Here is a 14,627-nt window from a genome sequence, read left to right as displayed (position 1 = left end):
CCCCTTCCTATCCACCACCTCCCTCCACGTCCGCATGAACCTAAAAGGGTATATGCAAAGCCACCAATTTTTATGCAAATACATTCGCCCCCCTTCCCCCCCTCATTTTGATGATGAGAATTAGACTTGGCTGTCATACTCTTGATGTAATACTATCCCTAAATGTATCCCAAAAAAAAAAAGAGAAGAAGAAAAGCAAAGAACAGAAGAAAAGAAAAGCACGATCACTACACCTAGGGGTCCTTAAGTTAGGCGTGTCCAGTGGCTTCGGTCGGCTGGCTCCGCTCCTAACCCCATAGCCCTTTTTGCTCCCCCACTTCACACTTAGGGCACATCAAGGGCAGGACACACCTAGGGAGGTAATACTCACCTATGGTTAGACCTGTCACCCTAAGCCACTAGCACCGCACCTTCTTCTTCAGGCATCCCAAAAGCACCAAACCACCAACTTCGGAGGCCCTCGTCCACCCATGACATCCAGTGAGCTCCTCCGACGAACATCACTCTTGAGCTTCCACAAGCACCTGACTTTACATGTGGCCCTCACCCTTACACCAACGCCGAAGTGCCATGGGACTGGCACTCGTCTAGGAGGGGGGTAATGTTAACCCCAAGTCGAGATGGCAAAAAAATGAAGGAAAAAGCAAAAGGAAGATGGAAAAAGAGCAAAGACACGCAGGCAGCCTCTAAAAATGAGCCAGGGAAAAAAGCACAACTTTAAATAAAAAGGCGCCTCAAAAAACTCGGAAAACTCTTGTAAAAGAGCGCCAGGCTCCCTCTTGTGCCAATTGTAAAATATTAGATGGGTGTAGGCTAGAGGCACAAGGCTAGAAGAGGAAAATGAAAAAAGGACGTTGCCACAATGGCCGGTCATGTAAAAAAGGGATGGGTGTCCATGGGGTTTTAGGGTTTGTATATATAAAGTTTAAAAAGTGAATAAGAGATCATTCTTTGGTGTGTGGCAGCAAGAGTCTTCTTCTTCTTCTCTCTTTCTCACCTTCTTGCTTGTGTGTGCTCTTGAGAGAGGGAGTGTGAGAGTGTGAGGGAGTGAGTGTGTGAGAGTGAGGGATCAAGAGGGTAAAGCCCTTCACCATCTCCTCTTCTCTTATTCTCTTCCCTTCTCTCTTCTTGCGCATACGGCTATGGAGGATGGAGCTTGGAGGTGGAGAAGGCTTGAGGATGCTTGAGCTAGCATCTAGGATCATGGAGCTACTGGCGTGTGTGAGAGAGGAGGCAACTCATATCGGCACTAAGGTAAGATCACTACACTCGTAGAATAGACGGCGCGTCAGCTAGGTGAGAGATAGCCATTAGAGCTCGCTTGGAACGCTTGAAACAATAAGCGGTCCGTGGATCTTGGCGGTTGAGGGAAGGTTCCCACAGAGAGAGAGGGAGAAAACATTAAACATAATAGGGAAAGAGAGAAAGAGAAAGAGAGGGAGAGGGAGAGGGAGAGGGAGGGAGAAAACATTAAACATAATAGGAAAAGAGAGAAAACATTAAACAGAATAGGGAAAGAGAGAAAGAGAGGGAGAGGGAGAGGAAGGGAGAGAGAGGAGGGAGAGGTTGTTGTTTTCTTGTCTATTATTGTTGTAGTAGTAGTTTTTTTTTCTTTTCTTGTTTATTGTTGTTTAGTTTTCTTGTTTTTTGTTGTTGTTGTCGTAGTAGTAGTTTTTTCTTCTTTTCTTGTTTATTGTTATTGTAGTAGTAGTTGTTGTTATTGTTGTTTTTTCTTCTTTTCTTGTTTATTATAGTGGTAGTGGTAGTGGTAGTGGTAGTGGTAGTGGTAGTGGTAGTGGTAGTCATTGTCATAGTCATAGTCATAGTCATGGTCGTGGTCGTGGTCATGGTCATAGTTGTAGTCATGGTTGTAGTTGTAGTCATCGTAGTCGTGGTTGTAGTAGTAGTAGTGGTTTTCTTGTTTGTTGTTGTTGTTGTTGTAGTAGTAGTAATAATAGTTTTTTTTGTTTTCTTGTTTATTGTTGTCTAGTTTTCTTATTTGTTGTTGTTGTTGTAGTAGTAGTGGTAGTAGTAGTAATTTTTTCTTCTTTTCTTGTTTATTATAGTGGTAGTGGCAGTGGTAGTAGTAGTGATCGTGATCGTGGTCGTGGTCATGGTCGTGGTCGTAGTCATAGTCATAGTCGTGGTCATGGTCCTAGTCGTAGTCATAATCGTAGTCATGGCCATAGTCGTAGTTGTGGTTATAGTAGTAGTGGTTTTCTTGTTAGTAGCAGTAGTAGTAGCAGTAGCAGCAGCAGTAGTAGTAGCAGTAGCAGCAGTAGTAGTAGTAGTAGTTGTTGTTGTAGTTGTTGTTATTGTAGTAGAGAGATATATATGTTTTGTTAAAGAAAATGAGAGAGGGGGAGGAAGAGAAAAAGGAAGAAGGAATGAGAGAGAGGGAATAAACATACAACATAATAAAGAAAGAAAAAGAGAGAGAGAGATGGAAGGAGAGGAGATAATGAATGGATAAAAAACAAAGAGAGAGAGATGGAAGGAGAGGAGATAATGAATGGATAAAAAACAAAGAGAGAGTGGTGGTGAGGTCCGGTGCAACACCGCGAGACGGGAAACACTCTGACATATGTTAATTTGTGGGTGGAGACTTTACATACATTAATTTCTGTTGAGTTACAAGAGAAGAAATCCATTCTCAAACAATTTAAGAAAGAAAAAAGAATGATAACAAAAACAAATTGTTTATCGTAATGTAGACAAAATGGAAAATGATGAAGGTCTTGATTTTCAAGATCGCGAGGTGTATCTTAATCAGGGTGTCCCATGTCCTTGCTCTCAATGTAAGTTGGCAATTATATGAAAATGTTGATTGTCTATAGAACATGTACGGACGCTTCAGCGATTTCAATTTGAGATAATTGATCATGCGATCTTGGATTTTCAGCAAATGGTAAGAAAAGTTAATATCAATCATGCATTGTACTCGCAAGCTAATTGAATACCATTTATAAAAAGATTGGGTGTGGCTGGCAAATTTTCTATCCAGGGAGGTGACGTCTCGTCCCAAGGAGGAGTGCACCCTTTGCGGCCGATTAGAAGAGTTCGCAGGCGTGTGATGGATGGAGTGCCTGAGCCAATCCACCACTTGGAAGGTACTACCTAATCTATACCATCAATACTAGAGGAGACAGACAGTTTTCGAGACTTACCTACAATCTTGGAGCCTGAGATGGAGGCAATGATTGATGCATTGATTCCCATGGATGTCCAGACTTCTGATCTGCTTAGAGAGGAAGCATCCATACCATTATATGATGGGTGCCGAGTATCTCGCCTGAAGACACTGCTTGCACTCTTAAGTGTGCAAGTAAAATACGGGTGAAGCGATGCGAGTGTGACTGAGTTGATTAGGTACCTTGTACGTATGCTTTGTTGATTTCTTTTCGGCACTATCATTAAAAATATTTGTGCTTTTTCAAGGTGTATTATGATTTTTTTCAGGTTATTGAAGCATCATATATTACCACTTGCAAATACCATGCCTAAGTCTCGTGATGATGCACAACATATTTTATGAAATCTTGGCATGGACTACAACAGCATCCATGCATGTATCAATGATTGCATACTATTTCAAGTAGAATACAAGACTATGGAGACATGTCCAAAGTGTGGCTCTCATAGGTATCGACAAGAGTTGCAAGGGCAAACCATCCCTCAAAAAGTTCTTAGACACTTTTCGCTTATTCCCCACATAAACCACATGTTTCGTACGTCTGGCATGGCGATCTTGACAATGTGGCACACGCAGAATAGGTCCATAGATGGAGTTCAACAAATATCAGTGGATTCACGTGCATGGAGCCACATTGACTCTACCTTCCCAAGCTTTGCCTGAGAGCCAAGGAATCTTCGGCTCGGTCTTGCAATGGATGGCGTGAACCCATTCGGTCTGCGCTCAACTTCTTACAGTGCGTGAACCCATTCAATCGTGGTCGCATGTAGCTACCTCGCACTCCTTGGGTTTTGTCCACTAAAGAAGAGCACATTGTGAAGCAAATAGTCGAGTCTATCCGCACTCCGACGGGTATGATGCGTTCTCTTAGGTCTGCATTTTCTAAAGATGACCAATTATCAGGGCTAAAATCCCATGATTGGTATAAGATATGTCAAGTTTGTACTACGAATGGATCGTAAGTGGCCTGCATATTTTGCTATTTGGAGTGTAGTTATTTTTCATAATGCTTTCTCATTTGTGGCAGTTTGTACTATCGATCGCGATCACAGGATGCCTTACTCCAGAAATACGCAGGGCTGTTTACAGGTTGTCGACTTTAGTGCAATGGATCTCACAGAAGGAGATTAAAACATCCTCTATTGAATCCGCGAGGTGAGGAGTAGTGGAGATGGTCTGTCTCTTTGAGAAATACCTGCCTACCAACATGCTCATGATACAAATCCACCTTCTTATGCATCTTGTAGATGAAGTGGAGATTGTTGGACCTGTCCATACACAATGGATGTTCTTCTTGGAGCACTTCATGAAAACCCTGAAAGGCTTTGTGCGACAACGAGCTCGGCCAGAAGGTAGCATGGCTGAAGGTTGGTTGGTGTTTGAGGTGATAGTGCATATTTCACAATGGCTACCAACGGTGGATCCAAACAATAGTATGCTATGGTCGCTGAAGGACAATGATAGACTGACCGGAGATGTGGTGGTTGGAAATGGGGTAGAAAAAAGAATGGATGTTGCAATGGAGGAGAAAGTGAATTGCTTTTGTATGTTGCATCATGCCTCTATGGAGATGTGACTCGCTAGGTACGAGCAAGCTAGGCAAGATTGAGAGGAAGTGCAATTTGAATTTCGATATAGTACTCGCCATCGACCGATTTGATATCACAAGGGCACGGAGGAGATGCCACGGTTTATGTCAACGTGATGGTTGCATGGAGCTTTGATCGCAGCGTCTCGTGAAGGGGCGAAGGTCTCAACCGAGGAGTGGGAATTCTCGAGGGGATATAGTCCAAAGGTGATGACATGTTTAGGGTTTTCGTATCTATATTTTATATGCAACAACTAATTGAGTGTTTCAATGTTTCAATGTATAGTACAAAATATATAGTGCAACGTGATTTCGCGGACGACATTTTCACGTGGAGCGTATTGACAAAATGCGTTTCACAACAGACTGTGGTATCATGGCAAGGTTTGAGCAAGAGAGCCGACCATGAGAAACAGATCCAAACACGGTTATAGATGAGATGGAGTATTTTGGAAACTTGTAAAGTATTGTTACGGTGGATTACCATAGCTTCTCCATAATACTATTCGATGTGTAGTGGTTCAAAGTGGTACTTGAAGGAGCTGGAGCAACAGTTCGACAAGGTCCATCTAGATTTCTCGAAATAGATTCCGAAAAAAATGGATGGATTTGCGCGACACCTTTGTGTTGTCGGTCCATTGTGAACAGGTGCATGAACTCATTTGTTTGTTAATTGTATTACGACATGGTACATGTCACAATAGTTAAATCTTCTTATACATGTTTGTGAACATGTAATCTTCTATCCAAACCCCCGACAACCTTGATGGTGGTATGTTATATCTTCAGCTCCTCAAAGTGCAAGAGTATGTTATATCTTTAGCTCCTCGAAGTGCGAGAGTATATGATCAAAGCGATGTTTCGAGCATAGATGAGGACAATATGCAAATAGAGGGGTCGATATTGCAAGGGGTGGAGCCCATTGAAAGCTTGGAGCATATAGAGGAGCCAGCATCGGGTAACAATGATGGGAACACAGGAGCCCAAGAATTCTTTGAGAACGAGGTGGACTCATCCTTTTGTGGTGACATGTCTATCGACCTTCCAGTTTATACCGAGTTGTGTCAAGAGATTGACATGGGACCATAAGATACTTCATACTTGGAGCATCCACTTACTCAATTCGTTGACTAATTGCTTATAAGGGTACATAAGATATGCATTTTAAGTAAGATCATTTTTTTAAGATTTATATTATCACGCTTTGTATGATTTAAATTGATTATACTAACATCATTTTTTGTCTGTGCAGGTGACCTTTGTGGATACTTAGATCATCAGGATGAGTCGAGGGATGAGCGATGAGGAGTTGCAGGATATCTTCACGCGCATGTCTCCAGATTAGATGGCAAGATTCAGAGACATGGCGGACCAGGAGCTATCTCGCCGCTCTATTAGATCTACTTCAGCGTGATCAAATGCTTTAGTTTCGAGTAGACGAGGTCGACGCTCCAAACTTGGGCTAGATAGAGGGAGTGCTTCAGGGTCAGCGGGACACTACAGAGATTCAAATGCAGTGAGCCCGTGTTTGTCTCGGAATATAGATGCTACTCCTTGCTCTTGTGGCGGTTCCAGAGAGCATGGCTCAGGTGGTTATTGTGGAGGCACAGACGCAGTGTCTCCATCTTGTTGTTTTGCTGGAGTTGCATCACCTCTGGGATTTGTCACGCCTGTGAGGACGTCTACTCCAGTCACTCCGACTTTTGCTTAGCCATCCGCAGGTGGCACCCCTATGGGTGCTACTCTGATAGATACTACCCCAGTCGGTACACCAAATGTACAGGGGTCTCCTAGATATGCCCAAGAGTATGGTCGCAGGTGGGAGAGGACCTATCTTAGGCATACCCCAGAGGGATATGTCTACCTTGTAGATGATAGGTCAGGAGTCATCATCATGAATGATGAGGGGAGGAGGGTGATGGCTCATATGAGAGAGTTGTGCCAAGAAGTTTTTGGGCACAACGTCTTGGATCATTGGAAAAACATATCGGAGGGGAGAAAGGACTACATAGTAGCATCCTTGCATGAGGAGTTTCTGGTACCAGTTACAACAGATAGGTTTTCTATAGGCTGGATGATGAAGTGCATGCATGCATATATGTCACACAGACAATCGGACGCACACAAGGTACTCAAGAGTGGGGCTGCAAAGCCCGAGTTTCTAGACGCTAATGACTGGCGCTGAGACTGAGGGAAGAGGCTACAGATTCTCTAAGACGTTGGAGACAGCACCGCGAGGCGGCGAGGGCACGACTAGAGGCCGGAGTGGTCCATTAGCTTGGGAGTGGCGGCCACAGGACATATCTAGAGGACTTTGTAAGTTTTTCTTTTGTATTGCTTGCTTATTTTTTTGCAATATCCTTTGTACTAACAATCGTGTTTCTAATAGTTAATATTTTGTTTCCTTTGCAACACTCCATTACAAATTGCGATCCGACCGGCCTTGAGACTCGATATGTAGAGAGACGCGGTCTCACTGCATTGATCAACTGATTGTATGGATGTGGCGGCCCTGTAAGTCACTCATATTTCTTGTCCTAGTTACCATGTTTAATTAGAATGCATTATTGTATGGTGGACTGATGTGTAGTTGTTTCTTTGTTTGTAGAGTCCGTTAGATGCTCCTTTGCGGCGGGACAAGCTTTTGAATGGCGATGATCTATAGCTCGCCCTTGGATCCCTGGAGCTCACACACCCTTCTTTTTTGGTCACATCTTGCCATGATTGTACCAATCACTTTCATTATGCAATCATGTATTTATTTCATGCATCAGTGTTATGATTTAAGTACACTTTGTCTTTATTTACACGAGCAATGTACACAGTGCAAAAACTATTTTGTATGGCCCAAATAAAGCACATGGTGCTTGCCACAAAAATTTTTTCCCTGTTACCGCCGCTAGTAGCATCACAAATTTACTACACGCATCGTTTTTGGCATCGTTATTAGTGTCGCAAAGTGTTGTTGTCAGTGTAATATTGACTGTTCTATGGCATCGCCAATAACGATGCTTTTTGCGGCGACGGGGGAATTTTTTTTAATTTACATTTTTGTCACTTTTAACGTCGGTATAAGGCCTATATCTTGTAGTGTGCGTTCACTCTACTTTGGCGAGAACATTTAGGCAGGCTCCGAGCGGTCTTTGAATGATGTCGGTTATACCATCTCTCATTGAACCCCTTGAAATGTCAGTTTTGGGTGAAGCATGGATGTACCCTAGGACACGTGGTGCCAAAGAATGACATTGCCATAGATTCCTTCAAGATCAAGGTCATTGTCAATCTTCCACCCATAGCTAATTACAAGGGCGTTCAGTGATTCTTGGGACATACCGTGTACTGTCGACAGTTTGTGTTAAACTATGCATTGATTGCTAGACCTATATACAAACTATTGATTGTATTCGAATTGACCGCAGAATGCCAACGTGCATATGAGGAACTAAAAAAGGCTCTAACCACTGCACCGATACTACGAGCCCCAGATTGGACGCTCACATTCCATGTGCACATTGACGCTTTGAAATTCGCGGTAGGAGCGGTGTTGTGCCAACCTGGTGAACACAACCTCGATTACCTAGTGAGCTTTGCTAGTAGACAACTCACTGAGACAGAAATATATTACTCAACAACGGAGAGAGAGGGTTTAGCTATGGTATTTGCTGTAAAGAGATTCTGACATTATCTTTTGGCTATGCCTTTTAATTTCTTTGTTGACCATCAAGCCTTATTGTATCTTGTTAACAAACCATGCGCTACAAGACGCATTGCTAGATGGCTTCTTTTGCTTTTAGAGTTTGACTTCTTGGTGGTGGTGTGTAAAGGGAAGCAACATTACATGGATGACCATCTGTCTCATGTCCCCACGGGAGAAGCGACTAGACATGGCATTATGGATGAACTGCCTGTCAAGATTGTGGGAGAGAAGGAAAGAGTCTCACTTGTAGCTTTCTTGCTTGCACAATGGGGGAATACACACAAAGGTGGAGGCTGAAAATAGTTTTCCTGTTCTTAGTTGTGTAAGCCAAAAAGAACTCTAGTACATAGAAATAGAAGAACCCTATATATGGGTCTCAAACCAAACTCAACTAACTAAGGTGGCATACTAACTAAGCCATGAACTAGAGTAGATAAGGATAGCTGCCATCTAGCTATTATTCATGGGCGGTGTACCAACCGCATCTGCAACTGACAAGTCGGTGATATAAATGCACAACGGTAACACTCCCCCTCGAGCTCAATCCCAATTCCTACACACCAAGCAGGTCTCTGAACTTGCGCAGCTTCTCTATGCCCAATGCCTTTGTGAATATGTCAGCTACATGATCCTCTGTGCTAACATAAACTAGATCAATAAGACCTAGTAAAACCCTCTCCCACACATAGTGATAATGCATCTCAATGTGCTTTGTTCTAGCATGATAGACTGGGTTATTTTCCAACTGTATACTACTCATGTTGTCACAATAAATGACAACTGGGCCATCTGTAGGCCGATGCATATCATAAAGTAGCTTATGCAACCAAGCTACCTCACATGCAGCCATTGCTACGCCCCTGTACTCATCCTCTGTGCTCGACAAGGCAACTGTAGGCTGTTTCTTGCTGCTCCAAGCGAATGTAGCACTCCTAAAAGAGAACACATATCCACTGGTAGATTGTCTATCAAAAATACTACTAGCCCAATCAGCATCAATGTATCCATACAACTGTATCTGAATCCCAGTCTCATAAAGTAGTCCATACTGCAATGTGGACTTCACATACCTGAGTATGCATCTAGCCGCATCCAAATGCGGTTTCCTTGGAGCCAGCATAAACTGACTTACCAATCCAACATCATAGCTCAAATCTGGCCTGGTAATAGTCATATAAATCAAACTTCCTACTATGTGTATGTACATAGTAGGGTCTTCCAGAAGCTCACCTACATCTGCGCTCAGCTTCACATTCTGCTCCAAAGGAACTGAAATAGGCTTACAGCCTGTCATCCCATATTTGGATAGCATGTCCAATCCATACTGCCTTTGCAAGAGCCGTATCCCACTTGGTGATCTAATCACCTCAATGCCCAAGAAATAACGCAGCTCTCCCAAATCCTTCATCTCAAACTTCTGCTTCAATAGCATTTTCACATGAAGGATATCTTTATCACTGTCACCTGTCATAATCAAATCATCAACATAAATGGCAAGTAGCATAATATCTTTCTCTGTTTTTCTCACATAAAGTGAGAATTCTGCCTTGGAAATCTGAAAGCCAATAGTGACAAGATACTGTCCTATCTTGTCAGACCATGCTCTAGGTGCTTGCTTCAAGCCATACAAGGCTTTCTTCAACCTGCAAACAAACTCAGGATGAACAACATGCACATAACCTGGTGGCTGCTCCATATAGACCTCTTCTTGCAAATCACCATGCAAGAAGGCATTCTTTACATCCATCTGATGTAAAGACCATCCCTTTGATACAGCCATAGCAATGACTGCTCTTACGGTTTCCATCCTTGCAACCGGACTGAATGTTTCTTCATAATCAATGCCATATGTTTGTGCATACCCCTTGACTACTAATCTTGCCTTGTATCTATTCACAGAACTATCTGCATTGTGTTTCACCTTATAAACCCACTTACAACCAATTGCATTCTTATCTTTAGGCAAAGGTACCAATTCCCATGTAGCATTTGCTTCCAAGGCATCCATTTCTTCATCCATGGCTTTCTCCCATTTTTCTTTTCCCATGGCTTGCTCAAAAGAAGTAGGTTTTGGTTCCTGTATCACTTTGACCATATATGCATAGTGAATTGCTGTAAATCCATCATATTTCAGCCTATCCACAGGATACCTAGCTCTGGTAGACCTGCGCAAAGTAGGTTCACTCCCAGGTTCTCTCAAAACATCCCTGGTCTTCCTTACTCTAGGTGTAACAATAGAAGGAATACCCAACTCATCATCAATGCTCTGTTCTGAGCCACTAGATTCACCATCCACATAAGAGTGACCTGCATTCACATCAAACATGGGCTGATCTACATTCTCTTTTCCTTTTCGTGATACCTGCATACCATGATCTGCATTGCTTTGAGAAGATTCTCCTGATCTCAATCTGCCTATCCATGGCGAAGAATGTGAACCACTGCTAGAGGACGCTCCAGGTCCACTAATATCTTGTGACTGCTGTTGTGAATTCTGTGCAGCATTACCATTTTGTGCATCTACATTATCAATCACATTTACTGGTTTATACCAGCTACTCATCTCATAAAAAACATCTCTGCTCACTGTAAACTTACGAGTAGAAGGGTTATAGCATCTATACCCTTTTTGCTGTAGAGAGTAACCAATAAAGATGCACTTCTCAGCTTTTGGATCCAACTTGGATCTCAACTCATCTAGCACATGAACATAGGCAATGCAACCAACAATTTTCAAATGAGAAATATTTGGTTTCCTACGAGTATACCTCTCCTCTGGAGTCATGCCATGTATTGCTGCAATGGGAGTCTTGTTCATTATGTAGACTGCCGTAGCAACTGCCTTAGCCCAATAAAAATCTAGCAAGTCTTTTTCATTGAGCATGGCACCAGATACCTCTCCAATATGCCTATTTTTTCTTTCTGCAATTCCATTTTGTTGTGGGGTATGACTGCATGAATATTGCTGCTTTATGCCATGCTCCTGCAAGAACCTTGCAAACTCATTTGAGACCTACTCTCCCCCTCCATTTGACCTTAGGCATTTTATTTGCAGGCTTGTTTCTTTTTCAACTATAGCTTTAAGAGTTTTGAAATGCCCAAAAACTTCACTTTTCTTTTTCATAAAATACACCCAAACTTTTCTGCTATAGTCATCAATAAAAGTGATAAAATAATGATAGCCTCCAATAGATGCAGCTTTAGTAGTCCACATATTAGAATGGATTAATTCCAATGGCTTCTTACTCTCTTGAACATGTCTAGGAAATGGTTTCCTTGCCTGTTTTCCAAATTGACAAGCTTCACATACCTTATGCATTTCTGCAACCTTGAATTTGGGCAATCCTTCAACAATATTTTGGGCTTGCATTGATTTAAGTCGCTGTACATTACCATGACCAATGCATTTATGCCAGATATCAATATGTGCAACTACACTGGTTTCATGTGCAAACATTGCTGCACTCAATTCAGGCATGTCTACATCCAACGTAAACATTCTACCCCTAACCTGCAAGCCCTACTCAACCATTTGACCAACACAAACTATGTTCTTGGTGATATTCGGGATATGAAATACATCCAACAGGTATTTCTTTCTCCCATCCTGCATAGACAAAGGAAATTTTCCAATCTGCACAATAGGATGTGCAGTATCATTACCAGTCTCCACAAATCCTGGTTTTTCCATTTTCCTTGCATCTTGCATCCATTTTGCATGACATGTCATGTGGTTTGATGCACATGAGTCAACATACCACACATCGTTGCTTTCTTCTGCACTTGTCACAGAATTGGTCATGTGCTGCACCATAAACAAATGCTCATTTCTGTCATCACCATGTCTACTAGAAGATGCATAATTTTCTTGTTGCAATTTTCCATTCATGATGTCATTCTGCTTTTTATAGCAGTCTTCAGCCATATGACCCATTTTACCACAGTAGTAGCATTCAACATTGTTGTTTGCATTTTGGCCTCTTTGCCATCCACCACGACCTCTTTGGTTCCCCCTGCCTCTAGAGTTACCACATCCTCCTCCATAGGACTGGTTTTCTTGAGCTTGTTGCATATTCTGATTTCTACCACGGCCTCCAGATCAGCCTCCTCTACCTCTGCCTCTACCTCTTCTAGCATTTGAGTAGAAGACATCTTCTTTTGAAGTTCCTCTTGAAGAAGATGCACCACCATTTCTCTGCTCCTCAGAAATTAGAAGAGCAATCAACTCCTCAAAATCAGAAAATCTTTCACGAACGGAAATGGATGTTCGGAACTGTGCATAATCCTTTCCTAGACCATTCAAGGTCACAGAAACTAAATCATCATCTTCCACTGGCGACCCAATGGAAGCAAGTGCATCTGCAATCTTCTTCACCTTCATGTGGTAGTCATTGATGCTCATACTTTCTCTTTGCACATTGTGCAACTCTTGCTTGAGCTGCATTTTCTTGGCTTGCGTATTTGTGCTATACATTTTTGACAAAGTATCCCATGCCTCCTTTGGCGTACTTGCATCTTGAATATGCACAATCATAGAGTCTGAAATGCTGATAGACAGCTAGTACATAACTTTCCTGGCTCTCTCATGCCATGCTTTAAATGCCTGCATTTGCTGTTGATTGGGAACATCAGGAAGAACTGGTTCTTCTTCATTTCCTGCAACAAATTCCCAATATCCTTTTCCCATAAGGAAATTCATCATTATGAACTTCCATGCTTGGAAGTTGTTCTTGTCAAGCTTTTCAATGACAATCTGTGAAAGAGAATCAGACACCATTACAGAACACTGCAAAAAATTCTGTCACTACAAAGAACATAACTTCAGCCTCACAAGGGCAAATCTGCAAAACTGAAGAAAGTGGTATTTGACCACACAGTCACTTCCTAGTGACGATTTTGCATCAACAGGCAACAAGGATGATTTTGTAACTCCCAATGTCTTTCCGCACAAGTATACAGTGCAATTTCTATAGCAACTTTTCACCGACCTGCAGAACAGTGGTTGCACAGCATAAAAAAGGGCATTTTCTTGAGTGCGTGCAGAAAACTTCCGCTTCCAAAATAGGCCCTGAAATGGCCTCAAATAAAAAAACAGAGCAACTGAGGGCTAAAGCCCAATCCCCAGCATATACTGCCCTCTTGCTACACCTCAAAGGGCGTCTCAATCTGAGACAATGCAATTTCTATAGCAACTTTTCACCGACCTGTAGAACAGTGGTTGCACAGCATAAAAGAGGGCCTTTTCCTGAGTGCGTGCAGAAAACTTTCGCTTCCAAAATAGGCCCCGAAATAGCCTCAAATAAAAAAAATAGAGCAACTGAGGGCTAAAGCCCAATCCCCAGCATATACTGCCCTCTTGCTACACCGCAAAGGGCGTCTCAATCTGAGACAATGCACTCTCGCACTTTTCGGCTGTGCTACCTGCAGAGACTTGCTCCCAAAATAGAAAAATGAAAGCAACACTGATCCTCTTACCAGAACACTGCGAACTTGGTTTGCTTTCTTGAGCTCCTTACCACAAACAAGGCTCTGATACCATGTCAAGATTGTGGGAGAGAAGGAAGGAGTCTCACTTATAGCTTTCTTGCTTGCACAATGGGAGAATACACACAAAGGTGGAGGCTGAAAACAGTTTTTCTCTTCTTAGTTGTGTAAGCCAAAAAGAACTCTAGTACGTAGAAATAGAAGAACCCTATATATGGGTCTCAAACCAAACTCAACTAACTAAGGTGGCATACTAACTAAGCCACGAACTAGAGTAGATAAGGATAGCTGTCATCTAGCTATTATTCATGGGCGGTATACCAACCGCATCTGCAACTGACAAGTTGGTGACATAAATGCACAACGGTCACCCTAGCATATCACGAGTATCACGAGTGGAGCTCGATATCTCAACACTGCCAGACACACATCTATTCCGCTTATCTAGTGAAAACTTTTGTTTAGAGCTGGCATGACACCATATTAGGTAGATGTCATAGTTCAAGTGCTTGAACATGGACTATTGGAACGATCGATAGAAAAGGCCCACCTTAGGTGGCTTATCCTGAAAATCCAACCCTATCAGTTGATAGATGTCCAACTTTACAGGTTGGGGCAAGACAAGTGGTTGCAAAGATGTGTATGCGAGCATAAGATGCATGAGT

Source organism: Lygodium microphyllum, chromosome 2 (assembly GCF_053477565.2).
Source record: "Lygodium microphyllum isolate KBCC chromosome 2, Lygodium_microphyllum_v1.1.10, whole genome shotgun sequence".
NCBI classification, from domain to species: domain Eukaryota; kingdom Viridiplantae; phylum Streptophyta; class Polypodiopsida; order Schizaeales; family Lygodiaceae; genus Lygodium; species Lygodium microphyllum.
Note: the sequence above shows the minus strand (reverse complement) of the source record.